Raw genomic sequence first — 9,819 nt, forward strand, 5'->3', positions numbered from 1 at the left:
CAGAAAAATATACATACTGGCCTCCTTCTATCCAAAATAACTTAATAGTATCGGATATGATATATTGATACTATGAATCTGAATATTTATGTGTACATTTAGATCCGTAGTATTATGATATATGATCATATCTTATGCTAGGATAGGAGCATAGTTTAACTTTTCGATTTTGAAGTTAAAAACCGTTTCTCATCGGTTTACCGAAATCTAATCGAAAACCGGTAAAAACCGATGAATTTTGTTCAACGCCATAAAAAATAGCGATCGGTTTTCACAAATTGAGATCTAACGGTTTCATAAAAAACTGATCGGTTCTCATGAAATTTTATCGGTTTTGTAAAGTCAGGATAGGAGTACTAGCCTAACTTATTTTGTTACAGACGGGATATAAAGCAGAGCAGGGTCGTTGTTTATATTAATTTAATATTTCCTTTAGTGGCCACTACCACTTGCACAACTTGTAGTACTATGTGTGGTTAATTAGTGTACGATTGGGACAGAGAAAAGGACATGTACTCCAGGGATTAACACGCGGTTAATTATTAAAGCCTTTGATTGGTGCAGATTAATTGTCACATGCAAATGCAGCAGCTGCGCTGCGGCTGCATCAACCGTACGTACGTTCTGTCCCGGAACAGCGAGAGAAAACAACCAAACATGCATAGGGATGGCAATCGGACGCGTCGGGCACGGGTAGTGCCTATCCATACTCATGCTTGTGAGATTATCTGTGCCCGTGGGTATACCCATTACTACATAACGGGTAAGGATGGTTGCCCATGCCCATTGCCCGCGGACACCTTATGCCCGCGGGCGTGCCCGTTTACCCGCCACAACAAAAGCAGTTGACAAAAAGTCTACAAGTTTCTAAGTTCGAATCGAACTTAAAACATCAAATATTCTCCGCCTTGGTATCGTGTCTCTCCTCTGGCAGCGATAGAGTAAGGGGAGAGAAATAATAAGGAAAATAAAAGGGAAACTGTAAAAAACAAAGAACGTGGCTTATGTATTCTAGTGAATTTTGCTCCTAGCCTACATGTAAGTTAGATTTCGCGGGTAAACGGGTAAAGCGGGCATGGGTAGTGACCCATGCCCATGTCCATTTACCTATCGGGCATAGCTTTTGACCCAATAAGATACCCATGGGTATAAAATAGAGAACAAACTCAACCCTAATAGGGTTTTTACCCACGGGTAAACGGGCAAACGGGCACAATTGCCATCCCTAAACATGCATATACTAGGAGTATATACAAATCTCATGTGATTAGATTAAATTAAAATTAAATTATATATTATTCCTTAGTCTTGACATAATTGATACAACGTCTAATTTAGCTGTCTATTGTTTGGCTAATATATAGTACCTCCGTCCCGGTTATTAATTAAAAAAGTAGATAGAATTAATTAGTAAATGTTATGATTAGTTAAGAAGGGAATGTAAGTGGAGAAATTGAATGGTAGGCTGGAAAGAGAATACTGGTGAAAAAATTGTTATATTTTAGGATAAATTTTAAACGCTAAAAGTTATTGTACTTTGGGAGAGATGAAGTAATTAATTACTACCATCATCCTAGATTTTGTCCATATAGTTATACGGGTAAAATCCTATATATTATATTATAAGACTGATCGAGGTAGCAGGTGTTATCAAAGTCTGAAGGGTCTAATATTTTCAAGATCACGCAATTATGTGACACGTGGCTAATAGTAACGAGGAATTTACATTGTTGGTTTACAGCCTCGTCTTTTCGCTTATGCTTATACTTATCAGCCAGAATTTGAATTTGCAACTTTAAATTTAAAGTTAATTTTAGGGTTTTTTTATCGAAGTTTATTTTTCAGCCTTTGTTTTCAGATCACTAAGAACACGTATATAAATCCGGATTAGAGAACACGGGACAATATGGGCATATATTTTAGGATAAATTAAGGAGTATTTTAGGTTGTGATGAAAAGGCTCATGGGACTTGTTGGCAGTGGAGCTAAGCGATGAGATGCTGTTCCTCTACTGTACTGTACACACTCACTTATATGTGGGTCTTATAGATCCTCGGGTTCATATATTAGCGAGCAGTACTGGCAGAGGATTCCGATGTTAAACGGAGGAAGGCGCAACAATAATGGCAACAATAGTGAACCGTGCTTAATTAATCAACATATATAAGAAGCTAAGTTCAATATATGTGTGGGTTTGAAGAGTTCAAGTTGTAAAAATTAAATCAATTAGGTACGTTTGGATCTAAGGCTAGGGCTAGCATGCCATTTGGTAGCAGCAAAAATGGCTCGCTTCTGGAAGCAAGCTAGCCTGATTGGGCAAGAAAAGGCTCGCTTCCAAGGGAGAGCCAATTCAGCTCTCCTCCGATGGCAATCTTCTTTCGCGTGAAAACGTTGGTGGTAAAGTCGAGTGCAGCGGCTCCTGAATTTGTACCCCGATACCTTTGTTCCTCTTCCAGACCATCTCTTTTCTTTAATCGATACATGTTCATCACGCACGGATCCTTCTGTGTCTTCTGAATTCGATCTGTTAAGTTGATTAACCTCTGATTCCATACGATTAAGGGTAAAATAATATGGGCTGTCCTTTGATTTCATATTGATTAACCTTCATGCTACACAAACCAAACATCTAGCTGCTAAATCTTGCCATCAAAAGCAATTTAACCAAACGGTGAGGCAAGGCAAGCCTAGTAATTGAGCAAAGAGCTGGTTTGCCCAGCCAAGCTATAGCCTGGATTAGCAAACAATCAAACGTACCAGGGTTACTAACCATGCAAACAACCAAACAGCAAATAATCGAAATATTACTAGCCTTGCTCTCGGATGAGCTAGCTAGCAGTGGTTACTGCGCTGCTAATAGGGTCAGTAAAATATCAATTAATTAACTGCCAGAAGCTCCAGCTCTCAGCCGAGCAACTCTAGCAAAACGATTGGTATATATGGTTCCCGCTGAAAATTCGATCGAATCCATTGTGCCCTAACTAGCTAGCTTCCCAATATTGCAAGCTCCGCACGGGACCATATTATTAAGTGTACATATATAAGAGGAAGTAATAATGTGTATAGCTTAATTAATTAGTTGTTGGCTATACAAACGGATACATTATATGTACACATCACACACGTACAATAGCAGTTTTGGCCGTGTGCATTCACCTTAGAATGTACAGGCCGGACGTTGTCTGTTATCTTAAAAAAACACAATACCAGTTTACAACAAACGACTCCTAACATGAGTGGTAATTAATAAAGTTATTTGGCTAGGCAGTTGGATATACCGTCCTATCTTGAAACAATTGTATATAGTCTGACTAGTATATAGTAATTACTCTCGTTCCAAAATATAAAGATTTCTCGTGCTGGACATATGTATTAAAAAAAATAGATATACACATCTGATAATGGTTGAGCCAACTCATAACACATCCTTATACCCGGCTGATGTAAATGTATTGTACTAACTCTTGCTCTAATTAAAGTTAAGCATGGATTATAATTTCGTACTTCCTCCGTCCCAGTTTTAGGATTAGACACAGTTATTAAGAAAGTAGATAGAAGTGAGTGGTGGAGGGTTGCGATTGGATGAGTAGTAGATGTAGTTAGGAAATAAAAGTGAACGGTGGAGGATTGTGATTGGTTAGGAAGTTGTTATATTTTAAGACAAATTCTAAGAGTGAAAAGTTGTTATATTATAGGATAGAGGAAAAAATAACATTAATTTAGGAGAGAGATGGATGGGAGTACTATACCTTGGACTTGTTGGTCGGTCCTGCGTGAGCCCAGGGTTTCTTGGTCGGATCGAGATGGCAATGGCCCTGCTCTCACTTGTCAGAAAGATGGGGGTAAAGCTAGCTAGGTGCAGGTCCCCAAATCAAGTTGAGCCGCGTGTTGTGTCGTCTTGTCTCGATTTGGTCCCATCCGTGTCCATATCTCCACTGCTGATGGTGCTAGCTTGCTGATCAGCTCCTCTCTCCAGTACTGTATACGTACGTACGTGTCCCCTCTTGTGAAGCTGCAGCTGTCTGTGAAGCTTTCATCGATTCATTGCTTAATTCTTCTTCTCCTAGCGTAAAATTAGGGTCACCATTAATTTTTGGGTATTGCCTCCTCCTCCTCCTCTTCAAAGGCCACAACAGAGTAGACAGTAGAGTACTACAGTATAGACCCCTAATAGCTAGCTAGCTACCTATACTACCTCCAGTGTCACTGCTGCTGCTGCTGCCGCTGCCGCTGCGACGACGAAAGATCGATGTGTGGAAGAAGGAGCCTGCCCGACAACTACCACGCCGTCGCCGCCGCCGCGTTGATGGCACACGGCCGCCGTCCCGGCCGGGAAAGACGATGGAGGACGACGACCACCGTGAGTTTGAGGAGGAGGAGGAGGACGACGACGAGGTCATCGCCGTCTCGCCGCCGCGCCGGCCTCCGGCCATCGGAGGCAAAGGTTCTTCTGCGCGCGTTTTCTTCTGATGATCCTTTTAAAAAAAAAATTCCTCCCAAATCGGCCATTAATTCTCTCCTTTCTAGATTTACAGAATGGAATGGAATGTGTGTGTGTGTGTTTTTATTGGTTCTGGAATCTACTGCACATTAGATTAAGTTGGGATACACACAAATCCCACGTCAGGATGAGCATGCTAGCTTTGACATTTCTAACTAGGTTAGGAGAAAGAGAGAAAGATTGTTTCGTTTTCCGCGCGCACGTTTTCCGAACTACTAAATGATATGTTTTTTATAAAAAATTTATATATGAAAGTTGCTTTAAAAAATCATATTAATCTATTTTTAAAGTTTCGAATAGTTAATACTTAATTAATCGTGTGCTAATGGCTTACCTCGTTTTGCGTATCATCCGCTTCTCCTCAAACACACCCTTATTGCAGCTTGAAAGTTCCACAAAGTTAATACTATTATTATTACCATTTTAATTTGATAGATCTATTCCACGCACAACTAAATGAAATATATTCCTTCTTCATTCCCAGTGAGATACTCCAGCTACTTGTAGTATTTTATTTTCACAAGAAATCAATTATATAGATGGATAACTTGCATTCTTATAGGCTTTGTTTGGGAGGAGCGGATGTGAACCACTCCTCTCCGGCCGGCACGTATATAACAAAACATTCATTAGCGTATAATTAATTAAGTATTAGTTTAAAAAATTTAAAAATATATTAATATGATTTTTTTAAAGAAAGTTTTCAATAGAAAACTTTTGGCAAAAGATCACGTACTACCATTTAACAGTTTAGAAAACATGCTCGTAAAAAAAAAGAAAAATAAGTTGAGAAAGCAAGGAGAAGAACATAGCCTTATTGATCTCAGGAGTCACAAAGGATGCATGTACACTACTATGTAAGCTCATGCATATCCAAGATTGTATTCCAAGTCCTTTTATAGAGTTATCCAAACAGACATACTATTATTGTAACCATCATATCCTCCCTATCTTTGAAAAAAAATAGAAACAAAAGAAAATACAAACCGACATTTTATGGCAATTCTCCATTTCTCCCCATCTCTCATGAAAAAAAAAACTAACTGGCATTCTAGCTGTACACAACTGAAATTGTTGTATTCATAAATAATCTGAGTTCAGCCACACACTACTGCCAGCAAATTTTCCTTTTACTTCTAACGCAGCTAGTTTTCCTATATATGTTCCTTATCAAAATGCAGCTAGCTCATGTGCACAGTTTACCGACTCTGATTCACCAGGCCCATTATATTGTTAGCCAAAATGCCCAAATCCAATTTGGCTTCTGAATAATTTTGGTTCATTATTGGTTATTATCCACTGAAGAGATAAATGAATCCAAAATTTCACATGCATATTTTCCTTGTATCTACTTGTTGAGTGGATGATATGTATATAATTAATTAAATTACTAAATTCTCATCCTAAAGATTTTGTTGATCATGATGCAGATCGATTTCAGCTCATGTCGCGGCACTGAATTTTCACTGGCTGTTGTCAAATTAATGGATGAATTGACATTTGACAACGAAGACATGAATTACCGACAATTTTTTCATGATTAAATTCATCATGAGGCTACGTGAACGTGAATCTGGCATCTTCTTACTTAAACTGAAATCTTCCCAATTTTCACTAAATAAAATAAGTAGCTAGGTAACTGAGCATGAAGACATGAATAGTTGTCCATGAAATTAAGGATCGATTCTATTTGCTATTATTCAGATAAGTACAGAGTCACCTGGATCAATATGAATGAGGTGTTCTTTGGCATAGCTCTAGATCCAAAATTTTATGAAGCTAGGTATTTTTAGCTCCACAAATCCATATATTTGGATCTACATACTCCCTCCGGGCTGGTAATTAATACTTGTCGTTTTCGACAAGTGTGAGGTCAAACTTTAAAATATTTTATTATGAATTATTTTTAAAATATTTATTTTTCAAATATGATGATTACATGTATAGATTAGACTTTAAAAGTACTTTAATAAAATAATATATTTGTTAACACTTTTATACATATTATAATGAAAAATAATGGTCCAAGTTATTCTTTAAGACTGTGTTCTTGTCCAAACGACAAGTATTATCTACCCGGAGGGAGTATATACTTGTCTGCTAGCAACAAATTAATTAAAACAGCTTTTATATATATACCTGACTGTTTTTAAGAATCTCTCGAGAACTGATTGGTTACAACATTTGTAACCACTAGTGATTTTTTTATCTTATTTCTTTTTTAAATATATATTACTCTTATTTTAATGTTTCTTTAGATATAAAATAACCATAAACGACGAGGTCTTTCTAGGATGGGGGTAGCACTGGGCAATGCCTAATAGTGTTTTCCCTTGAGAAAAAGAAAAGGCAAAATTTGATACAGGACACGCAAAAATCATGTAATTGGCTGAGACACACCGTAAAAACGTAACACTGCCCGTGGACACTACAAAAGTTATGTAATTGACTGTAAGACACCGGAGTCATTATTTTATATTTTCTAGGCTGAAAGAGAGGAGAGAAATTTTGAAATGACGGGAATGCCTCCCTCTGATCCTTCCTTTCTACTTGCTGCAGCCGACCTGTGGGCCCGCGACAGGGTCGTCCTCCTCCTCTCGCCCAACGCCGATCGACACCGCTCCATCCACAGTCAGCGTCCGGTGGCTGCCACGAGGCAGTGCTTGTCACCGGCCGTCTATAATGTCCCGCCTCACAGACCAACACAAGTCTTTTTTGCACACTTTGTCCTCACTCATGTGCACCCGGGAAGAATTTCCCGGTCGGTCATCCATCCCGAAATTATTCCAGACCAAACACGCTTAACCCCAGAGTTCTTTGGAGATCGGCTTCCGGAAAAGAAATTGAAACTTGTTGGTACGATTTTCTACATACTTTGTCCTCACTCGTGTGCACCGGGAAGAATTTCCCGGTCGGTCACCCATCCCAAAATTGCTCCGAGCCAAGCACGCTTAACCTCATAGTTATTTGGAGATCGGCTTCCGGAAAAAAAAATTGAAACTTGTTGCTATGAGTATTCTATTAATTCTATTAAGCCCTGAGCCAGGATGTCACATCCTCACCCCCTTAAGAGATCGACGTCCTCGTCGGTCAACCCCAAGCCAGGAACATCCCCTCTTAGCCACGTGCGTGTGTCCAGTGCCAGCGCATGTGCCATGCTATGTGACCACTCCGGGTCCACACCAGCCATGCACACCATGTCTACGCAAGTGCGACAGACGCGCCCATGAAACCGCGAGAATCGGCTCTGATACCATTCTGTAACATCCTGCCTCTCCCAGACCAGGCCCACTTACATCTGGCAGCTTTTCTGCCTCTCCTAGGCCGGGCCCACTTACATCTTGCAGCTTTTTTTGGGACATAGACTGCCCTCACAGACCAACACAAATCTTTTCTACAAACTTTGTTCTCACTTGTGTGCACACGGAAGAATTTCTCGGTCGGTCCAGGCCAAGCACGCTTAACCTCAGAGTTCTTTGGAGATCGGCTTCCAGAAAAGAAGTTGAAACTTGTTGGTATGAGTATTCTATTAATTCTATTAAGCTTTGGGCCAGGATGTCACACCGCCGTCCCCACCATCGACGTCGCCGTCACCTCCGCCCGCCATCGCGCCCACGCCTAGACCACCTCCCTCCACCTCATCTCCTCCCTCCTCGCCCCACCCGCACCTTCCCTCCTCCGTGATGCCCTCGCCTACGTCCGTGCTCACCCCGCCGGATTTCGCAACGGGGACATCATCTCACGAAGGTGGGGAAAGGCGGCGCAGCGGAAGGGGCCTGGGAGCACGGCGCCGGATTCCGGATCGACGACTCTTCCAACCCTCCCCAAGTACAGTAACTAGCAATCTGATACTGTCCGTCCTAATTAAAAATAGTGTAGTTTTTACGCTGTTTTTATTATTAGTATTTTATGTGTGTTTAATTTTTTTTAAAAAATTCATAACATTTTTAAATAAGACAGACGGTCGATCGAATGTTGTACACTAAAACCCACACGACTGCACTTAAAAGTTGGATAGACTATAGAGGAAATATATCCCGATATGGAAATTATCTGAGTGCTCCATATCATTGGTGTTTTTTTTGATCTACACATTGATCTGAAACTTTTACTTTTTCCTTTTTTTTCCCCGGACAGAGCATATGCACAAGTGGGTACACAAAAGCCAGGCCAACTTGCACAAGTGGCTACATGTACAGTACACACAGGGGGATACTGCCTCCTTACGTGCATAGCCAGAAATAATTAATGAAATTTAAGAAACAGGTACCGATTGATACATGCCTGTGGAGACTATGGATACCAGATGTCTACACGACCAGTATCCGACTGCTATAGAAGGTGCCTCATTGGTGACGTGAAATTTGTCGTACACAAATGTCTGAGGGATCTGTTTAACTCTAATGTAGATCCTATCAATCGGGTTTAGGATATACCATGATACCAATTAGTTTAATAATGAAACTAGCAAGATAAAAATGGCAAGGTCGGATCTAAGGGCCATGGGGTACGTTGCCGATATAGTATCATGTGCCCAACCAATGCCGATGGAATTCTAGACCGATTGGCTATAACCGATGGAGTTTAGATATAAAGAACTAAGTTTGAGAAAACAGCCGCCACGACAGAGATGAAATATAATTGCAATCAATCTAAATCTTTATAAGAACTAAACTTGATAGTTCGGATTGAACCGAGACGGTATAAGATTGAATTGAGTAAATATAAGATATCAAGTACTTACATAGTATCCGAATATGGGCCGATGCCTTGATAATAGAAATTATCACCAACTTGTATGAAAGAGATAAATCGTCATTTGCTATGATCAGATAAAATATAATTATTAACATTCTTCTCTTATTGACCATAATTTTAATAGATTGGACTTAGCCGAGATAGTATAAGATTAAATACAATAAAAATCAAGAGTCAAATGGTTATATTATCTCTGATAATTAACAAATTAGAACTGTTGAATCATGGATAATTTAAACAACTCATCAGCAGCCCTACGGCCGGTGGGCGGCAGAGATCTATCAGGGATGACACGTACGGCAGAGGCGGCGGCGCCGCTGGCCTGTCTACGACACCGTCGAGGCGCGCAGGATTCACGGCTTCCCCAAGCCGTCGGGCGGCCACCGCTGCTACTACGACTACACCTGATCTGATCAGATGCCAATGGCGGCGCGGCGCCGGCCTAGAAGAAGACGGTGGCATGGTGGAGGCGCCGGGTACATGAAGGTCCTCAGCGAGGTGGACCAGCAGCTAGCCGACGGCGGCGGAGCCGAGCCGCCGGCCGGCGATGTGGCTGCTGG

This window comes from Oryza sativa, chromosome 12 (genome assembly GCF_034140825.1).
Source record: "Oryza sativa Japonica Group chromosome 12, ASM3414082v1".
In the NCBI taxonomy this organism is placed as follows: Eukaryota; Viridiplantae; Streptophyta; class Magnoliopsida; order Poales; family Poaceae; genus Oryza; species Oryza sativa.